Below are 20,902 nucleotides of genomic sequence, written 5' to 3' on the forward strand. Positions count from 1 at the left end.
ATCGCATGGGTGTTCACACCATGCGATCCGAGTTTGCAGATCGCACTGCGATATGCGAACTGATCTGGGGGTGTCATTAACATTTCACTGACACTCCCAGCAGTTCGCATAGGGCAGTGTGAACTGCCGCCGGGAGGCATGCGATGCGGGAACCCGCCGCGGATTCATGGCGTTCCCGCATCGCTCCAGTGTGAACCCAGCCTAATAAGCGATCGTTTTTCTGATCGCTGTATTAGTGTCACAGGTGACGCTAGTTAGGCAGGTAGGTATTTAGGTTCGCCGCAGCTTTTTATAGCACCAGGGACCCCCATATACTACCGCATAAAGCCCCCTGATTGCCCCCTAGTTAACCCTTTCACCAATGATCACCATATAACTGTTACAAGTGACGCTGGTTGGTTAGTTATTTTTTTATAGTTTCAGGGCACCCGCCATTTATTACCTAATAAAGGTTTAACCCCCTGATCACCCGGCGGGTGTCATTTGTGACTGTAATAACTGTTAGGGCAGTTAGGGTTAGCCCCCTTTAGTTCTAAGGTACCCCCTAACCCCCCCAATAAAGGTTTAACCCCGTGATCACCCCCCATCGCCAGTGTCACTAAGGCTGGGTTCACATTGCAGCGGTTTATGAGAACGGATGTGATTCGCACCGCACTGCAGTGCAAATCACATCCGATCTCTGTGCGATTCGAGTTCAGCCATACCGATAGTATGGCTGAATTCGCGTTGCACCCGCCGCACCCGCCGCAAACTCGCACGGGACCCTTTTTTTGGTCCGCAGCAGAATCGGATCGCATGGGTGTTCACACCATGCGATCCGAGTTTGCAGATCGCACTGCGATATGCGAACTGATCTGGGGGTGTCATTAACATTTCACTGACACTCCCAGCAGTTCGCATAGGGCAGTGTGAACTGCCGCCGGGAGGCATGCGATGCGGGAACCCGCCGCGGATTCGTGGCGTTCCCGCATCGCTCCAGTGTGAACCCAGCCTAATAAGCGATCGTTTTTCTGTTCGCTGTATTAGTGTCACAGGTGACGCTAGTTAGGCAGGTAGGTATTTAGGTTCGCCGCAGCTTTTTATAGCGCCAGGGACCCCCATATACTACCGCATAAAGCCCCCTGATTGCCCCCTAGTTAACCCTTTCACCAGTGATCACCATATAACTGTTACAGGTGACGCTGGTTGGTTAGTTATTTTTTTATAGTTTCAGGGCACCCGCCATTTATTACCTAGTCCCACTAGTGTACCCCTAAATTTAGGGGTGTCTACTTTCCAAAATGGGGTCATTTGGGGGGGGGGGTTTGTGCCATCTTGGCATTTTATGGCCTTCAAAACTGTAACGCCCTTAGAAAGCCTGAAGGCGGTGCTTGGTTTTCGGGGCCCCGTACGCGGCTAGGCTCCCAAAAAGTCCCACATATGTGGTATCCCCGTACTCAGGAGAAGCAGCAGAATTTATTTTGGGGTGTCATTTCATATATGCCCATGGCATGCGTGAGCAATATATCATTTAGTGACAACTTTGTGAAAAAAAAAAAAAAAAAGTTTGTAATTTTCCCGCAACTTGTGGCAAAATATAAAATATTCCATGGACTCAACATGCCTCTCAGCAAATAGCTTGGGGTGTCTACTTTCTAAAATGGGGTCATTTGTGGGGGTTTTGTGCCATCTTGGCATTTTATGGCCTTCAAAAGTGTAATAGGTAGTGAGGAGTGAAGTCAAATATTTACGCCCTTAGAAAACCTGAAGGCGGTTCTTGGCTTTCGGGGCCCCGTACGCGGCTAGGCTCCCAAAAAATCCCACACATGTACATCGTACTCAGGAGAAGCAGCAGAATTTATTTTGGGGTGTCATTTCACATATGCCCATAGCATGTGTGAGCAATATATCATTAAGTGACAACTTTGTGTAAAAAAAAAAATATATATTTTTTTTTGTCATTATTCAATCGCTTGAGGCAAAAAAATAAAATATTCAATGGGCTCAACATGCCACTTATCAATTTCCTTAGGGGGTCTACTTTCCAAAATGGGGTCATTTGGGGGGGTTTTGTACTGCCCTGCCATTTTAGCACCTCAAGAAATGAGATAGGCAGTCGTAAACTAAAAGCTGCGTAAATTCCAGAAAACGTACCTTAGTTTGTAGATGTGACAACTTTTGCGCAAACCAATAAATATACAGTTATTGACTTTTTTTTTACCAAAGACATGTGGCTGAATACATTTTGGCCTAAATGTATGACTAAAATTGAGTTTATTGGATTTTTCTAATAACAAAAAGTAGAAAATATCATTTTTTTTCAAAATTTGCGGTCTTTTTACGTTTATATCGCAAAAAATAAAAATCACAGAGTCAGTCAAATACCTTTAAAAGAAAGCTCTATTTATGGGAAGAAAAGGACGCAAATTTCGTTTGGGTACAACATTGCATGACCGCGCAATTACCAGTTAAAACAGCGCAGTGCCAAAGTGTCAAAAGACCTCTGGTCATTTACCAGCAAAATGGTCCGGTCTGAAAGTGGTTAAGAGTGCCATCTCCTTTTACTCTCCTAACTGGATGGAATATGGACAAAATCAAGTTCAGAATTTACATTTCTAATTCTAACCCTGCTCAAGGAAAAACTGAATCTTCTTTGAGGCTGGGTTCACGCCTATGAGAATTGGATGTGGGTTTCCCCACATTCAATTTGCACAAGGAGATTGCGACCGGCTCTCTATGCAGCTGGTTAACACATCTCTGCAGCGGCTCCGATGCAATTTGCACAGGAGCCCTGTGGGTCTTTTGGTCCGTTTCATGTTTTTGCGTTGCTTGGTCGTGCGACATTGTACACAAACAAAATTTATATCGCTTTTACCCCACAAATAGAGCTTTCTTTTGGTGGCATTTGATCACCTCTGCAGTGACTTCTTAAAAAGTGATGTACACCTACGGCCAGGGCCGGACTTTCAATAGGGCTTGACGGGGCTCAAGCCCATGGGCCCCGTCCAATAGGGGGCCCCGCGAGCCCCACGAGCCCATACTTTGCACTAGGCGTCCGCGCTATAGCAGGCTACAGCGCGGACGGCAGTTGCTGGGAGGACGTCTTTGTTTACTTCCCCTGATGCGTGCCGCGGGCGCGCATCGGGGAAGTTCTGTGTTGGCAGTGTCCCTTGGACACAGCCAATCACAGATCATGCTAAATGGCCAATCACAGCGGCCATTTAGCACTGATCTGTCCAATGAGAGATGATATCATGAGATCATCTCTCATCGCCGGCTCTCCCCCTCACAGAGACAGCCTGTGAGGAGGGAGAGTGGCGTCCAGCCTGTCACTGTGAGTAAAAAGATAAAAAAAACAAACAATGTAAAGTGCTGTCCCCAGTGCCATCTGTCCCCAGTGCCACCTGTCCCCAGTGCCATCTCTCTGTCCCCAGTGCCACCTGTCCCCAGTGCCATCTCTCTGTCCCCAGTGCCACCTGTCCCCAGTGCCATTTGTCCCCAGTGCCACCTGTCCCCAGTGCCATTTGTCCCCAGTGCCACCTGTCCCCAGTGCCACCTGTCCCCAGTGCCATGTATAAGTGCCATCTGTACTCAGTGCCATCTGTCATTAGTGCCACCTGTCACCAGTGCCATGTATAAGTGTCATCTGTCATCAGTGCCACCTGTCCCCAGTGCCACATATAAGTGCCATCTGTCATCAGTGCCACCTGTCCCCAGTGCCACCTGTCCCCAGTGCCACCTGTCCCCAGTGCCACTGCCATGTATAAGTGCCACCTGTCCCCAGTGCCATCTGTCCCCAGTGCCACGTATAAGTGCCATCTGTCCCCAGTGCCACCTGTCCCCAGTGCCACTGTCATGTATAAGTAAGTGCCACCTGTCCCCAGTGCCATCTGTCCTCAGTGTCACATATAAGTGCCATCTGTCATCAGTGCCACCTGTCCCCAGTGCCACATATAAGTGCCATCTGTCATCAGTGCTACCTGTTCCCAGTGCCACCTGTCCCCAGTGCCATCTGTCCTCAGTGTCACATATAAGTGCCATCTGTCATCAGTGCCACCTGTCCCCAGTGCCACGTATAAGTGCCATCTGTCATCAGTGCCACCTGTCCCCAGTGCCACCTGTCCCCAGTGCCACTGCCATGTATAAGTGCCACCTGTCCCCAGTGCCACGTATAAGTGCCATCTGTCCCCAGTGCCACTGCCATGTATAAGTGCCACCTGTCACCAGTGCCATCTGTCCCCAGTGCCACGTATAAGTGCCATCTGTCATCAGTGCCACGTATAAGTGCCATCTGTCATCAGTGCCACCTGTCCCCAGTGCCACTGCCATGTATAAGTGCCACCTATCCCCAGTGCCATCTGTCCCCAGTGCCACGTATAAGTGCCATCTTTCATCAGTGCCACCTGTCCCCAGTGCCACGTATAAGTGCCATCTGTCATCAGTGCCATCTGTCCCCAATGCCACCTGTCCCCAGTGCCACATATAAGTGCCATCTGTCATCAGTGCCACCTGTCCCCAGTGCCACCTGTCCCTAGTGCCATGTGCCATCTGTTATCAGTGTCACCTGTCATCAGTGCCACGTATTAGTGCCATCTGTCAGCAGTGCCACATATTAGTGTCATCTGTCATCAGTGTCACATGTCATCAGTGCCTCATTTTAGTGCCATCTGTTATCAGTGTCATGTGTCTTCAGTGCCATGTATTAGTGTCATCTGTCATCAGTGCCACGTATTAGTGCCATCTGTCAGCAGTGCCACATATTAGTGCCATCTGTCATCAGTGCCACATCAGTGCCACGTGTCATCAGTGCCACATCAGTGTCACGTGTCATAGTCCTGGTGCTCCTGGGCCTTCAAAAGTGTAATAGGTAGTCAAGAAGTTAGATGTGTAATTTATGCTCCTAGAACACGTGATGGTGCTCCCTGCATGTTGGGCCTCTCTATGTGGCCAGGCTGTGGAAAAGTCCCACACATGTGGTATTGTAATACTCAGGAGGAGTAGAATGTACAATTTATCTTGCACTACTTTGTTCAGTGAGTTATTTTGTTATATTCTTGCAATTGATTTGTTATGATTGCAACCTTACAAGGTAGTTGATTGTTTTTCAATATGTTTTCCAGGTAAATAAGTGTTTTATGTTCTCATTCTGACCAAGACATTTGTGCATTGCAATAAATACTTGATCACTTTGAACTTTTTTAATCATTATTTATTTATTGGAAAAAAAACTTTTCAAGCTTCAATCAGTAATAGATTATTACTTTGTTTAGCATTTAACACTGTCTACGGTACCAGTCACCTTTTAAAAGTAGCTTGGCACTTCAAATAACGATTGGATCGATTATATTGTTACGGCACCAGATGGCGAGAAATTAATATAGAAGGTAGGGCCCGAAAGTGACTCAAGCCCAGGGGCCCCCAGCACCCTAAGTCCTGCCCTGCCTACGGCGATTTGCGCAGCTGTGCCAACCTGCCGTAGTATAACTGTGGCGGCTGGTTGGCTAGCGGTTAAAGTGTATCCTCTTGTATCCTCTTGTAATCATCTTTGCTGTCAACACTATCCCCACCATCATCATCATTATTATCCCCACCATTTATTTACTTTCTCTGCAGCATTGTTTCTCAACTCCAGTCCTCAAGGAGCCCCAACATGTTTTTTCGTAATTACCACAGCAATTTCATCTGAGGGAAATCCTGAAAACATGACCTGTTGGGGCGCCTTGAGGGCTGAAGTTGAGAAACACTGCTCAACTGTTATCATCATGATCATCACCATTATCCTCACCATCATCATCACCCCCCTTTATCATCTTCATCTTTATCCTCTATACTGTCATCACCATCCTCAGCATCATTATACTCATCCTCCTTATCTCGCTCATTTTTATCCTCTCTACTGTCATCACCACGATCATCATCATCCTTGCCATCATTATACTCATCCCTATCATTTTCTTTATCATCATCCTTACCATCACTTTCCCCATTAATTTACATTATCATTGTCATGCCTGTCATTATCTTTCCATCATCATCCTCATCATTTTCCTCTCTACTGTCAAACCCTGCTCAAGGAGAAATTGAATCTTCTTTGAGGCTGGGTTCAGACCCATGAGAATTGGATGTGGTTTCCCCACATTAAATTTGCATATGAGGAGATTGTGATTGGCTCTCAATGGAGCCGGTTAACATATCTCTGCATCGGCTCCAGTGCGATTTGCACTGTGGGTCTTTTGGTCCCTTTTCAGGCAAAAATTCAGGCTGAAATCAGACCTGAAACTGTGACTGGAGACGCAATGGACTCCTGCTGTGAGCCGCTGCGTGTTATAGTATGAACAGAGCAGAAAAATAATAAGTGAAAAGGGAAGGAAATAAACATGTTAAATAACAACAACTTGTGTAAGACACAGTCTGAGCTAACAATGATCAGGGCTTTAGAATCTGATGTGAATTTTAAAGTAATACAGAAAAAAGTTTCTGACATTGCTGAAACTTGGTATCAGCCAAATAATTTTTTGGTGTGTCCACTTTACGCTGCTACATAGTAAGTGAAAAAAACAAAAAAAATATTACTTTTCAAAATTATATGTTTTGTCTGTGGACCTGCCTTCATCTCTAAGCCCTTGTACACACGATCGGACATTCCGACAACAAAATCCGTCGTTGTCGGAATATCCGATCGTTCGTAACGTGATGACATTATTTAGTTATGACGGGACTACGTTCAGGCTAGTAGCCAATAGCTTTGGTCTAGGAATTTGATCTGAGCATGCGTGGCACTTTGTCCGAACGGAATTCTCTACAAACGATTGGACAAAGCCCAATCGTATCATGTTGTTGGAAAATTTTATAGCCCGGGTCTAAAACTTTGTCGGTCGGATATTCCGATGGAAACAGTCCGATGGAGCCCACACATAGTCGGATTATCCAACAACACGGTTCGATCTGACATTTTCCATCGGAATGTCTGACCGCGTGTACAAGGGCTAAGACTGTGCAGGTGCTACAGTGTGCCACAAGTATATGGGTGTGCTATGTGTAAAAAGCAATAAAAAAGTAGTAATAATTTGATTTAACTTTTTTTTGGAATTAGTTAATTAAAACATAATTTCCAATTGTATGATTAGGTTATTGCACTTTGGAAATTGTCATGGGTCTTTGCATGGCCTTAAAGTGATTGTAAAGGCTTGTTCTTTTTTAAATAACAAATATGTTATACTTACCTCCTCTGTAAAGTGGATTTTCACAGAGCAGCCCAAATCCTCCTCTTCTTGGGTCCCTACTTGCTGCTCCTGGCCCCTCCCTCCTATCGAGTGCCCCCACAGTCAGCAGTTTCCTATGGGACACTGGAGCCGAGTCACAGCTCCTTATGCCCATTCAGACATGGCGCCCCACCCCGGCCCCACCTCCTCTCTCTTGTGATTGGCTGACTGACTTTGACAGCCATGGGAGCCAATGGAGCAGCTGCTGTGTCTTAGCCAATTAGAAGGAGTGTCCCGGATGGCTTAGACATTTGTGGACATCGCTAGAGAGAGAGATGGTAAGTAATTAGGGTGGTGCGGGGGGGGGGGGGGGGCTGTTACACACAATTTTTTTATCTTAATGCATTCCTCAGCAGGGGAATGACAGGTCTGTGTCCGCTCCACTGATGTAGAGCAGACACAGACACAGCTTGCTCTCCTCTATGGGCTGCTGGATGGAAACGAACTGCCATTCCGTTTCCATTCAACTTTCATCTGATCTGATCTTCTGGACGAATTTACAACAGATCCCCATCTGTCTGTTTTTAGCAGGATATGATCGGATGTCGGTGGCCGCTTCATAGAGAACAATAGATGGTCTGACCAGGTCCGCCTGAAAAACTCACAAGTGGACCCCATTGGTCCATCTGTGTGGAAGGGGTCTAAAGGGGTCTAACAGTCATCATCATCATTAGGGTGTTTAGCGTTGACTCTTCTTATTTCACGTTGAAACTTAAAGGGGCAGCACACCTTGTTTGGATTACATATTTTAGCACATTTTGTATTCAGATTGTTTTTGGTGCTGCAGTCACATTTTTTGTGACCAACATCAGCAGGCACCAATAGCTTCCACTGCGGCCTCAATTTCCAGTGAGGAGAGAGAGAGAGAGCCTCTGCTCTTGGGCACAACGCTGATGGGGCTCAGGTAAGTATGAGGTGGGGATGGGGGCCGTTACTACACACAGAAGATTTTTTTTTTACCTTAATGCATTCAAGTAAAAAACCTTCTACCTTTAGAATCACTTTCAGTCTTGCACAGTTGTACAAGTTCCCATCCTGTGCAGAAATTGATTCATTTCACTGAACACTTTGAGCTTCCCACGGTGTGCATTACAAGCAGCAGCAAGTCAGATAGAGCCCACCTCATTTCCTGGCTTGAAGACGACAAGCACCATCTACCCTACCACTGACCCTGGCCCACTCCTTTAATTTACTGGATTTCAGTTCTCTAATTTAGTCTCAGCATTACATGTGGGTGTTACCTAGGGCAGTATGTATGCAATTAAAGCCTGTCTGTTAACTTATATATCTCTAGTCTAGACAAACATTCACCCACCAAAAAATCTGCATAACTCATGCAGAGAACCTGGCCACTGTTTGCATTAGGGATAAAGGTGTACCGAGGATGGGTGCTGTGATGTTTTCAGGAAGTTGTGTACAGTACTAGGGATGAGTGCTTTAATGATTATTAACAGGTTGTTCATCGAACCCATTGTATAAATTTAAAGGCTAAATTCATCTTTAGTAACATTATATGTTTACACCCTAAATATGGATTACTATGCACCAGTCTCCACACCCCCTGGTCAGTCCCATGACATCAGATAGGGGTCCTTCTCCCCGAACCCGCTCTCACAATTTAAAAACAGTGCAGGCTCCACCCACACAGCTGCGTCATTCATTCACATGAATTTGTGAATGAACAAACTACAAGTCCCATCTGCAACCACTGCAGATGGCTTGTCAGCAGCGGCCAGTCCATAAGGGGCGCAGGGGAGCTGCCCCCCTAATCTCTATATGCTGGCCCCTAATCTCCATATGGGGCAACGGATGCATAGAGTTCTGTAATGTTCTTTCTTTGTTTTGTTTTGTTTTTTATGAAGCACATGATTAGAGCCGGAGGCTCTAATTGGCTTCAAATAGGTTGGGGTCGGGTTGAGGTCAGAGCACTGCGCCCCAAGCCCACCCACTTGTGACACTAGTGAATCAACATTTGCTATTGTCTTCCTGCTTCTCCTCTCAGCCAATCAGGACACAAAGCGGGTTTTAAGATTGGATTGGCCAGGAGGAGAAGCGACCAGATTGGTTGAGAGGAGAAGCCGGGGAAGCTGCCAAAGCTGCCCATTACCTGGAGGGGCTTAGTGCAGGGCTGGCGAGAGGGTGGGGGTGGGTCGTTTGTTTGGTGCCACCCCTAAAAAATGGAGCACCAGCCGCCACTGTGGCTTGTAGTTCTCAATGAACTGCAAGGGCGCTAAAGGGCGCTCTTGTAGTAAATAATAAAGCATTTTTTTTTTTTAAAGTGAACTTATCCTTTGAATCCGAACCCCAGTGAAGTCTATGGGGGAAGGGAATCTTGAAAATTACTTCTGGCCTTTTCCAAGACTAATAGGCCAGGAGGAGTTGTCAAACAAATGGCATAGGGGAGCTGACAAGTGCCGTGGGAGACATGTGGCAATTTAAAAAAAAAATGACAAAAAATACCATGCAGCACAGAGGGACCTGATGCAACACCCAATTTTTTTCGCAGTGGTAATAGGACTGAACTAACCATTGGAAGTAGCATCCACAACAGATCTAAAAGCTAAAGGAAAGTTTATTACACAACTAAAGCTAAAGCCATCAACGTCTGTACCAATTGGCCAGTAGCAAAACAGTTCCATATGATAGCTATTTCACAGTACCACACTGCATTGTCTTTAACACCTTTCAGCCCGGGCCAATTTTGACATTCCCCTCCTACATGTAAAAAACATAATTGTTTTGCTATAAAACTACTTAGAACCCCAAACATTATTTATTTTTTAAGCAAAGGCTCTAGAGAATTAAATGATGGGTGTTGCATATATTTATGCCACACTATATTTGCGCAGTATGCAAATGCAAATTTTTGGGAAAAATACACTTTCATGAATATTTCACAAAAACAATATAATACCCAATTTTTTTGGTAAAAGAAAGGATGATGTTATGCCAAGTAAATAGATACCAAACATGTCATGCTTTAAAATAGCTTGTACCTGTGGAATGGCACTAAACTATGGTTCCTAAAAATCTCCATATGCAAAGCTTTAAAAGTCTTTACCAGTTTACAGTTACATAGGAGGTCTAGAGCTAGAATTAGTGCTCTTGCTCTGAAGTTTGTGGTGATGCCTCATCTGTGTCGTGCAATCACTGTTTACTAATGCATGTAGGACTGACGCAGGCAGTCGTATTTGAATGCGAGCACAGGGGTGCTTTAAAAAATTTGTAATTATATTTATTTTATTAACATTTTTTCACACGGTTTCTTTTTTTTATTTATTTTTTACTTTTATTGCTACCCCAAGGGATAAACAACATCTCTTGAGATAACATGGGCCGTGACAAGTCCTCTTTATGGAGATATCTGGGGTCTATTTGACCTGAATGCCAACATGTACTGTGACATACTGAAGCAAAGCATGACCCCTCCTTTTGGAGACTGGGCCGCAGGGCAGTATTCCAACATGATAATGACCCAAAACACACCAAGATGACCACTGCCTTGCTAAAGAAGATGAGTGTAAAGGTGATGGACTGGCCAATCATGTCTCCAGATCTAAACCCTATTGAGCATCTGTGGGGCATCCTCAAAACGGAAGGTGGAGGAATGCAAGGTCTCTAACATTCACCAGCTCCATGATGTCATCATGGAGGGGTGTAAGAGGACTCCAGTGGCAACCTGCAAAGTGCTGGAGAACTCCATGCACAAGAGGGTTAAGGCAGTGCTGGAAAATAATGGTGACCACACAAAATATTGACACTTTGGGCCCAATTTAGACATTTTCACTTAGGGGTGTACTAACTTTTGTTTCCAGTAGTTTAGACATTAATGGCTATGTGTTGAGTTATTTTGAGGGGACAGCAAATTTACACTGTTATACAAGCTGTACACTCATTACATTGTAGCAAACTGTCATTTCTTCAGTGTTGCCACATGAAAAGATATTTTAAATTATTTACAAAAATGTGAGGGGTGTACTCACTTTTGTGAGATACTGTATATATACTGTTTGTGTTTCTCTTTAAACCTAAGAGAAAGCAAAAAAAGGAATAATGAAAACTTAAAATGAAATAAAAAAAATAAATAAAACACCAGAAAGATTCACAGTAATGTATCAAAACACGGCACAGTGAACTATGAGAAAAGATAGACTTGGAAGCTCCATGACCCTTCCTTGGGATGCTAGCAAAAAAATGAAGCCTTGCCTAATGGGGAAAGGTTATGCCTGGGAGGTGAGGGGACTACCTGTCTTGTTTTATTGCGAATGTCCAGTCATCTGAAGGTGGCAGTAAAATCCTTTTTATAATGAATACGAAGACGCTCTGTGTCCCATGACGAAAGTACAATGTATGTCATGGTTCCCCGCCATAGGAAAAAACAATTCTTATCTATAGATTTTTCTGAGCCTAGGTTCACACTGGTGTGGTGCAGGGAACCAATTGTGATTCAGAGAGGTATTCCTGTTCAAATCACATGCAATTCTTTGCAGTGCGATTTGAGCCCATTCATTTTGTATGGCTCAAATCACACCCCACCCGCACGAAAAAGGTGCATGAACCTTTTTTTTGGCACATTGGAATTGGATCACAGGGGTGTTTACACCCCTGCGATCCGATTCTGCCAATCATACCGCGTTTCGAAAAAACACTTTTGAGGCGTTGTTAACTTAACATTGACTTCCGTAGAGGTTCACATGAACGGAGTGTGATTGTGATGGGGTGCTGGAAATGCAGAGAAATCGATGTGAATCCCGCATCACATCAGTGCAAACCTAGGCTGAAAGAACAAATGTATGTGCTGACCAATCAAATTCTATGTTTAATGTTAATAGCCCTTACCGAAAAATGCTGATTGCTTACTATGGGCAACACTGATAGTTTATATGTTTAAACAGGAAAGCACCTATTCCTGTTATTGCCAACAAACATAAATATATGACTAGCAGGAGAATAATGTTGCACTGAGGATCACACAGGCTTCAACAAGAGAATAATGCCAGGAACTTAGCTGATGTCATTTTAATAGCTGTGTATAGCACATATGACATTTCCAGAAAAGGGATTGCTACATGGGTGTACCTGGGCATGATTCTGCTTGAATGGAAAAGACTCAAGCTGGGCAACTAAATATAAACACACAATCCATATGTACTGTATACTTACAATTTCAGACACATGCAACATTTTTTACAATTTACTGTTCTCATTTCCCATTTCTCATGTAAGGAATCTTGAGAATTCACCACACAATGCAATATTGTATTTTGTCCATTAGAGAGCAGACATTTTTCACTTTTATGCTGCGTACACACGAGCGGATTGTATGGCGTACTTAGTCCATCATACAATCCGACGGACAGTCCGTCGTACTTTCCACTGAACGGACTTGACCACACACGGATGCACAAACAGTCCGTCGAATGCTTGCGCGATGACGTGTACAGCACGTACAACGGGACTAGAAATAGGAAGTCCAAGACACAGCAAAGCACCCTTCCGCCCTGTAAATCCTTTCTGGGCATGCATCATTCTTAGTCCATCCGACTAGCATACTGACGACCGTATTGTCCGCTGAAACCAAAGTACGACGGACAGAATTTAGAAAAAAACGAAATTCTTAGTACTCCGGACTGCACGCTGAAAAAGTCCGCTGAAGCCCACACACGAGCGGACTGTCCGCTGAAATGTGTTTCGACGGACTAAGTACGCCATACAATCCGCCCGTGTGCACGCGGCATAAGGCTCGATTCACACCTATGCATTTTTTTGCACTTTTTGCATTTTGCAGATTTGCACTACAGAACGTGTTCCATAGAAAACCATGTTAAATGGACTGTAGTGCAAAATGCAAAAAGCACTAAAAAGGCATAGGTGTGAATCAGGCCTTACTTACGGATATTAGTACAAAGGGCCTGCTTAATATTTGTGGAAAGCTGGCATGTCAGGATGAACGATGGCTTGTTCATACCAGGTGCGTTGATCAGCACTGATCAATGAGGGCTCAAATTATTTTTTTAATGTTCCCCGTTCGCACCATACATGTGCGGTGGTGTGTGTTGCATAAAAGTGCAAAAAACAAACAAAAAGAAATCAGTAAACTGTAACATTGCATCACACTGCTTAAACACAACACATACCAGCAGATGTGCATTATACCGAAGCAAAACATGCCCCAGCGAGTGTGAAAAAGCCCTAACTAAAGTGTAACATAATTGTTACACATGTTTTGGGGTCATACTTTACTACTATTTAAAGCAGATGTAAAGCCAAACTGAATGACATTTAATTTGCTTGAAGCTGGCCTATCCCAGATCCACTTTAGCTCCCTAACCTCTCTGTCTCCTCTGCAATAAAAATTACCATTTTTGTTTTGTTTTATTTTTATTTGTTTACTCCATTTTTTTATTATTTTGGCCCAGCCTACCACCCACCACCATTCTTGCTTAGGTGGGAATGACATGTTTCTGCTCTTTCCCTTCTTCTAGAAAATTCTTGTCACATAACCCAGGAGGCTGCAGGAGCCTCAACACAGCTCTCAGTTGGAGGAGCTGGCATGTTTCATCGGGAACTGGCTACCTGAACTCAGAAGAGGCTTCCAGTGACAGGAGGATAAAGATGGTGGCATAGCATATCATAGCAAGACAATGCTGGATTCGCTGGGCAGGCGAGTATGTGTATTGAGGATAATCCATTTTAAGAGGTAAGGAGGGGGTTAAACACAGAGGGGGAAGTAAAGTTCCTCTTTAAACACTATGCATCATAAAAAATTCAATTGTTTCCCATTCTTTGTTGCATCTCAGTCCTGCTGATCTCCTGCAGCCCGTGATGTATACATGCATTCTCTCCAGTGATGGCTGCACAGCATTTCACATGGCCACAACAGTGGACCATGTCTATATGATCTATGCTCATATGAGAAGCCACTTGTAGGTTCCATCAAAAGCCTATGTGACATATATAGCTAGACCCAATTTTCTACAGCAAAAAAAAAATTAAAAAATCCTTCCTATTAGTTTATTGAAAGGTGCAGAATTAAAAATACTGATAATAACTTTTGAAATTATATTAACATGTTAAAACGTATATGAGATTTTATTGATTAGGTTTACATATACGTTAGTCATGGGTCCCTAACTCACTATCAAGAACTTTATTATGTTCTTATTATTACTATTGTTTAATATAGAACCATTACCTTCTGTGCTGCTCTACAAAGTAACAGAAATAACAAGGAAAGGTAGCATAGCTAATGCCATACATAAGATGTTCAAAAGAGTTCTAAAGCAATAAGTAACTGTAGGAGAAAGAGATCTGTTTATTTAGTATATTTCATCTGACTGCAAACATATCTGACTTACACAGTTGTCAATACCTTGCACAAAAAAATAGGCATATATGCATAATTAATGGTTAAAGTTAAAGTTTAGATATGACAATTTTTACAGTTACATTGGCCCAACTTGGAGCAATGTAAGTATATATTTGCCAAAATTGTGCAATTTTCTGGAAGCTGGAACTCACTGTAGTAGGTACTACTACTGCAGTGATCTCCACTAGCTTCCGAGTCCTTTGCCGAGTGGTTTCCCTGCCATTATGAACACAGGTCACCATTCAGGCAACACTTTGTATTTACTCAATGAATGCATACCATCCTCTGATTGGGCAAGCTGGAGAGTGGGGGCAGTGACATGATCTCCACCTCATCCAGCCAGGGGAAACTTTGCTTGTTTGTATAAGAGCAGTGGGTGCTTGTCGGTGTGGGACAACGTGTGAGTTTCATGCTATAACACCTGCAACAGTGTAAACCTAGCTTTCAGCTTTTACTAGCTACTAAACCATTGGGACAAAAAACAATCAGCAATTCTGTACATATGTTTTTAGGGGCACACACACAAAAAGTAAACCCATAGCTCCCAACTGTCCCTGATTTGGAACACCACTGTAAAGGGGCATTCATCCCACTGACCTTCGATATAAGGAGCATTCTTCCCACTGACCACCACTGAAAAAGAGCATCCTTCCCAAGTTCCCACTAATCACCATTGTAAAGGGATATTCTTCCCACTGACCACCACTGTAAAGGGACATTCTTTCCATTGAACTCCACTGTCAAGGTGCATGCTTCCCAGTGACCACCAAAGGGACATTCTTCCTACTGACTCCCAATAAATTGGTTTTAGCAGGGTTTACCTATGACTTGAAAATTATTGTAAGGGTTCCTCTGTGGTAAAAAAGTTAAAAAAGACTGCTCTAAGTCAAAAACTTGCCAATGATACACTGTACATATACTGCAACAGTGCAGTATATGTCAGGCCAGCTGTGTAGAATCATGTATATACAGTATCTCAGAAACGTGAGTACACCCCTCACATTTTTGGAAATATTTTATTATATCTCTTCATTAGGGATGAGCCGAACACCCCCTGGTTCGGTTCGCACCAGAACTTTCGAACGGACCCCAAATTCGTACGAACGTTAGAACCCCATTGAAGTCTATGGGACTCGGCCGTTCGAAATTAAAAGTGCTAATTTTACCGGATAATATGCAAGATACTGTCCTAAAAAGGGTTTGGGGACCTGGCTCCTGCCCCAGGGGACATGGGTCAATGCAAAAAAAAGTTTTAAAAACGGCCGTTTTGGCGGGAGCACTGATTTTAATGACGATTAAAGTGGAAAAAAAAAGTGAAATATTCTTTTAAATATGGTGCCTGGGGGGTGTCTGTAGTATGCCTGTGAAGTGCCACGTGTTTCCCGTGTTTAGAACAGTCCCTGCATAAAATGACATTTAACGGAAATAACGTCATTTAAAGCTGCTTGCGGTTTTAATGTTATATCTGGTTCCTGCAATATGGTTGAAAATCATTGAGAAAAATGGCATGGGTAGCCCTCCCTGCCCATTACCAGCCCCTTTGGGTCTTGTACGCATATTAAGGGGAACCCCGTACCCATATTAAAAAAAGGAAATGCGTGTGCCCCCCAGGCCCTATATACTCAGAACAGCAGTATACAGGCGGTGCAAACAAGACAGGGACTGTGTAGGTTTGTTGTGTTAAGTTGAATCTGTTTGTAATTTTCAACTGGTACATTTTTAAAGTGTAGCTCCAGTCAAAAAAACTATTTTTAAGCTTTTTGGAAAACATAGGGAAGGGTTATCACCCCTGTATAATTTGTTTTGTCGTCCATCTTTTTTCATCTCACTTGCTGTTGTCTCCTTCCGTTTGCAAGTAGGAGATGTTTGTAAGTTGGATGTTTGAAAGTAGGGGCCTGCCCTATATGCTCTGCAGAAATGGCAGAACAAGGTGTTGGTTTTGCCACAACATTGTAAGCCCTCAAAGTGACTCTTGGTGGGCGCTGGAGCTCCCTGCTGTGAACGATTATATCAAGAATTGTAATTACATGCCATTGTTGAACAGTGGTAGAAAAATTGACCTTTGGTGGTTGTGGTGCTGGTGCCACAACACTATAAGTCCTTACAGTTACTCTGGGTGGGCACAGGAAGGGGCCCTCCTGTGAAATATTATATCAAGAATTGTAATTACATGTCCCTGTTAAACAGGGGCAGAAAAATTGGGCCTTAGGCACTGGTGCTGGTGCCACCACACTGCAACCTCTCCCATATACTCTTGTTTTATTGCAGGAATTAGCCCTGCTGCAAAGCATTGCATCAAAAATTGTACTTAAACGCCCCTGTTAAACAGGGGCAGAAAAATTGGGCTGATGGCATCACCCAGAAACAGAAATGTTCTTCCAACATATCATCGGAGGAGGAAGAGGATAGACAATCAACATAACAGGACAGTCACTCAGCATCAGCATAGGCAGTCTTGAAGGGATGTGATATTTCAAAAAAAATAATTCTTATACATCAGCTTCAGGTGCTTGGTAGCTGTGGGTGATCCAAGACTGATTCATCTTGATGAAGGTCAGTCGATCAACTGATTCGGTAGACAGCCGCACCCTGTGATCGGTAACAAAGCCACCAGCAGCACTGAAGGTGCGTTCCGAAAGAACGCTGGATGCAGGACAGGCCAGTAGCTCAATTGCATACTGTGCAAGCTCTGGCCAGTGATCCATCCTCAAGACCCAGTAAGCCAGAGGATTTTCGGTGGGAAAGGTGTCCAAGTCTGACCTTGCCCCTAGGTATTCCTGCACCATGTAAATCAGACGCTGGCGATGGTTGCTGGAACCGATCATACCTTGGGGCTGCGGACTAAAAAATTGTCTGAAAGCATCAGTCAGACGGCCACCTTCTCCACCGCTCCTTCTGACCGATGCCTCAGCAACACGTTGTCCAGGACCAGGAGTTTGTAACCTCCCAGTCTCTGGGAACGCGTTGCACAGACCTTTCTGCAAGGCCTCCCGGAGATGTCTCATCCTCTGCTCCCTCTGCGAAGGCAAGATAAGTTCGGCAACCTTACCCTTGTACCGTGGATCAAGGAGAGTGGCCAGCCAGTAATGGTCCCTCTCCTTGATCCGAAGAATACGAGGATCCTTCCGCAGGCTTTGCAGGATCAGGGAGGCCATGCAGCGTAGGTTAGCTGAGGCATTCGGTCCGGAGTCCTCTGGGTCACTAAGGACAACATGATCCGCAGCTACCTCCTCCCAGCCACGTACAAGTCCACGTGTTTCTTGGGACTGTAAATCATCCCTACAAGACTGCTGCTGCTGCTGCTGATGCTGAGTGCCAGCCTCCACCTCCATGTTGACACAATCATCCTCCTCCTCCTCTTCCTCCTCCTCATCCTCTTCCTGTGTGATGGGTGGCACAGCAGGAACACTGTCTGGATAAAGGGGGCCTTGAGAGGCAAGGAAGTCCTCCTCTTCCTGCCTCTGTTCTGCCTCAAGTGCCCTGTCCATTATTCCACACAGCGTATGCTCCAAGAGGTACAGTGTCACTGATGCATGCACTGTCACTGTTCACCATCCTTGTGGCCTCCTCAAACGGTGACAGGACAGTGCATGCATCCCTGATCATGCCCCACTGGCGTGGTGAGAAAAAACCGAGCTCCCCTGACCCTGTCCTGGTGCCGTAGTCGCACAGGTACTCATTGATGGCCCTCTGCTGCGTGTGCAGCCGCTGCAGCATGGCCAACGTTGAGTTCCACCTGGTGGGCATGTCACATATAAGGCGGTTCTTGGGCAGGTTCAACTCCTTTTGGAGCTCAGCCAGCCGAGCACAGGCATTAAATGATCGGCGGAAATGCACACAGACTTTCCTGGCCTGCTTCAGGACATCCTGTAAGCCGGGGTACCTGCCCAAGAACCGCTGCACCATCAGGTTAAGGACGTGAGCTACACAGGGCACATGGGTCAGTTGTCCCTGTCGGAGGGTGGAGAGGAGGTTGGTGCCATTGTCGCAAACCACCATTCCTGGCTTAAGCTGGCGTGGCGTCAACCACCTCTCGGCCTGCCCCTGCAGAGCTGACAAAACATCCGCCCCAGTGTGGCTCCTGTCCCCCAAACAAACCAGCGCAAGCACGGCATGGCATCGTTTTGCCTGCGTACTTGCATAGCCCCTGGAACGCTGGTTCTGAGGACAGAGCACTGGAAGAGGCCATGGAGGAAGAAGAAGAGGAGGGGGTGGAGGAGAGAGGTGTGTCACAACCAATAGTAGCATTTTGGAGGCGTGGTGACGGAACAACCTCCAACACTACTGCACCTTGTCCTACATCCTTCCCAGCTGCCAGAAGAGTGACCCAATGGGCCGTGAAAGACAGGTAACGTCCCTGTCCATGCCTGCTGGACCATGAGTCAGCGGTAATATGCACCTTACCGCTGACCGCCCTGTCCAGCGAGGCAAGGACATTGCCTTCCACATGCCGGTAGAGAGCCGTAATCGCCTTCCGTGAGAAAAAGTGGCGTTTGGGGACCTGCCACTGAGGAACCGCACATTGTACAAACTCACGGTAGGGGGCCGAGTCTACCAACTGACAAGGCAGCAGTTGAAGTGCTAGCAATTTAGCCAAGCTAGCATTCAACCGCTGGGCATGTGGATGGCTGGGAGTGAACTTCTTTCGCCGGTCCAGCAGCTGGGGCAGGGACATTTGCCTGCTATAATCGGACGTGGGTGTACTGCTAGCAGAGTGCCCGGAAACACTTGGCTGTGACACACCTAATTCTACACCTTCATTCCTCTCAGAGCAGGTTTCAGAGAGGACTGAAGGTCTAGTGGGGTTGGAGATGCCAGCTGATGAGGAGCAAGGAGAGGGCCGCTTTGTTCTTTGGTGTGGGTCTTTGAGGTACGCTTGCCAACGAGCTGTATGGCAGGTCAACATATGTCTGGTCAAGCATGTGGTGCCCAAGCGGCTGATGTTTTGGCCACGCGAGATACGCTTGAGACATATGTTGCAAATAGCAGCGGTGCGATCTGATGCACTCGTCTCAAAAAAGGCCCACACCAAAGAACTTTTAGAATAACGTGCAGAGGCAGCGCCCTGCACAGGCGGAGCTCTGCGGTGTGATTCAGTCGGTGTGCTGCCCCTAAGCTGGCCCCCGGAGGGCATCCTGCCTCGTTAGACATGTGTCGTCTCCTCCTCCTCCTCCTCTCTCCTACCAGGCACCCATGTGGAGTCAGTGCCCTCATCATCCCCTCCCTCTTCATCGCTGTAGCAAACCTGGCAGTATGCTGCAGCTTGTGGAACATGACTGCCAGATTGCTGTCCTTTTTGAGCATCCCCTCTCTCTGCATTCACGCTACTGCCTTCCTCTAGCTGAGTGTCATCATCAGAGGCTACAAAACACTGGGCATCCTCCTGGAGCATGTACCCAACACTGTGCTCAAAGAGTTCAGGAGACTCCTCAGGAGGACGTGGTGGGTCTAGGGAAGGAGTCACTGATGATGACATTGAGAGGAGGGAAGACGATGCGTTGGCAGCTGCTTTGCTAGTACCCTGAGACTGGGTGAGAGAGGACGAGGAGGATGAAGAGGGCTTGGTCATCCACTCTACCAAGTCGTTGGCATGTTGCGGCTCAACATGTCCAGCTGCGGAAAAGAAGGACAAGCGTGTCCCATGGCCACGTGCTGATGACAATGCACCGCGTCCACGACCAGCACTGTTGTCTCTAGACACAGAGCCTGCTTGCCCTCTTTTATCGGCTCGCGCCTGTCTGCCTCTCCTTGCTGGCCTTCCAGACATGGTAATGGCCTGAAGGGAGTTGGGTAAAAAAAGCAGTTGGGTAGTGTATATTGTGCTAGAGGCACACAACACCCACTAACTCCTGCAGATGCCTTTATTATAGAACACCAGAGATAAAGGGGTATATACAGATGTATACTGTGCTGTGCTGGAGGCACACACAACTTCCAATAACTCCTGCAGATGGCAAGTGGGCTCAAATAGAGAAGAGCTATGTAGGTGGATAAAGTGGTATGTACTGGGTACAGAGCACGCAGACAGCACGTACAAGCTCCTAACACTACTGACTGCAATCTGTATTATAAAAGATAGATCACTAGCTATATAGGTGAGGTGAATATAGCGGTGTATACTGCGGTCAGGGCATGCAGACAACAACCACTACACAACAGCAAGATCGAAAATCGTCCGAAAACGATCGGTGTGTACTGTGTTAAAGGTACACAGAACACCCACTAACTCCTGCAGATGCCTTTATTATAGAACACCAGAGATAAAGGGGTATATACAGATGTATACTGTGCT

At 45.6% G+C, this 20,902-nt stretch overlaps 1 protein-coding gene across 3 annotated transcripts in view; it reads right to left on the minus strand.

Moving 5' to 3' along the window:
- Nucleotides 1-20,902, minus strand: part of LOC143988506 (cysteinyl leukotriene receptor 2-like) — an 85,607-nt gene that overhangs the window by 61,827 nt on the left and 2,878 nt on the right. Inside the window, exon 1 of one of the 3 annotated variants that reach the window (XM_077488128.1) lies at nt 11,225-11,271. The exons of the other annotated variants lie outside the window; for them this stretch is intronic. The gene's annotated coding sequence lies outside the window, so the exon portion shown is untranslated. Of the gene's footprint in view, nt 1-11,224; nt 11,272-20,902 lie in introns of those variants that run through there. 3 annotated transcript variants of the gene reach the window in all.

Source organism: Lithobates pipiens, unplaced genomic scaffold (genome assembly GCF_037356315.1).
Source record: "Lithobates pipiens isolate NorthernLeopardFrog02 unplaced genomic scaffold, aLitPip1_a1.2 Scaffold_18, whole genome shotgun sequence".
Classification (NCBI taxonomy): Eukaryota; Metazoa; Chordata; class Amphibia; order Anura; family Ranidae; genus Lithobates; species Lithobates pipiens.